Source organism: Artemia franciscana, unplaced genomic scaffold (genome assembly GCF_032884065.1).
Source record: "Artemia franciscana unplaced genomic scaffold, ASM3288406v1 PGA_scaffold_67, whole genome shotgun sequence".
NCBI lineage: Eukaryota > Metazoa > Arthropoda > Branchiopoda > Anostraca > Artemiidae > Artemia > Artemia franciscana.
In genome coordinates, this window is record NW_027062705.1 from 1001660 (window position 1) to 1003494 (window position 1835).

Genomic DNA, 1835 nt, shown 5'->3' on the forward strand with positions numbered 1-1835 from the left:
ACACGAATCAGTCATGCTACCATATGCTTTGTATTTTAGGGTGAGATGTAGATATATGTCAGAGTTAAGTAATTTCATCCATTCTTCTTCCTCAACATACACTGGGCAATCGTTTTGTCTAACTTTTATATCTTATGTACGATCTTTTCTCAGGATAACATATATATATTTTTAAGAAAACAATCAACAAGAGCAATTTCATACTTTCTTTCAAATTTGATGGTGGGGAAGAGTTTTGTGCAAAGATCACTTGTTTCATTAAAATCATCATAGAGGGGGTTATAGACATTGGACATGAGAGTCAAATAGAAATGATTAGCTATTGTGAACGTCTTCAGCGTAAACAAAGAATCAAAATCAGAGTTAAATCCTAGCCAACGAACAAGCAACTGTCTCATAGGTAACTTTATTTTTATTAGGTCTCCTTCTAAAGAATAATATTATTTTGATTTATATTATAAAATTCGCGTATTTCAATTTACTTATTTGAACCAATGTCAGACACGATATTCTCATATGAGAATTCACTTTATGCAACAGCCAAATAAAAATCAGCAGATTTATAATCCTGGTATATATTTTCTTCAAAGCGATGTCGTAAAAGCCAGTTTCGCTTATTATTGCAGCAATTGAAGTGTAAACCTGGTTCTTCATCCCAAAACATTTTAAAACCACGACGAAACTAGCCTCTTAAAAACAAACTGGAACCATGTTTATGGTTTTTCCAATCATACCAGGGTAAGGGTTTTCCCATTGATCGCAGTTATGTTAGTGAAATATGGAGTGTAGGAAACCTCTAGCTCGAGAGTTCGAGACATTTTCGAGGCAGAAAATATAGCTTCAGTTGGTATTGCATATCCGCTATGCAATTTAAATGCATTGCATAATCTACACTTGTCTAATTAACGGAACAATTCTAAAGGGTTACCAGCTACCCAATGTATACGAAGTTAATGGACATGTGTAATACATTTTTAGTATGGACTGTCTCACTGCCAAAAAGAAGCTGACTTGCTATCGATAAAACGAGTGTCTTCTTGAAGGAAGAGTAATCGATTGATGTCACATATCAAATCAATTTAACCTTTTTAAAAAGGATTTTTGTAATATCCCCTTATAAATTGCTTAAATCTAGGTATTGTTCAAAAGTAAATTCGCAATATCATTATGTTTTGTTTCGATTAGTTTGTCAATAAATTAAGTAAATGCATCTGGCCCATGACGTAAAAATTTTAAACAATAGTCTGAAGATAGGGAACCAGTTTTGTTACATTATTAGTCATTCTTTGAGAGAATATTTTCCTTTGAATTTATAACTCTTGAAAATCATCATTTGGAATCACAAAATTTTCCCAAAGTCATTAGATTCTCTATGATTTTCTGTCTGTCAAATCCAATCGTCTTTAATCTTGACACTGTCACTGCCGATTATAGACTAAAAAAATGACGATTTTGTCTACTTTCTCATCACTATTAAAACATGATATTGCAAATCTTGCAAATATCTTGTTCCATTCTAGGGTTAGCCGACCGCCCCTTGTCTATACGTTACGTACTCTAGGTTTCAGTTCGTCAGTGCAAGTTCCTTCAAGCTCCAATAGTCTAAAGGCAACCATTACTAGAGAATATACCAAGAAGAATATCCTCGTTCTTTACACACTGAATTCTTATTCAATATTGAGGTAAGTGAACCGTTAGACATAAAAAGTCCCGCTTCGTTGACCTTCATAACATATTTTGCTAGATTGTAAAGGTTCAACGCAACCAAAACAAGTCACACAAGACTACGCCATTTTCTTAAGTAAACATTGGGCTGTAATCAATTTGGACTATGT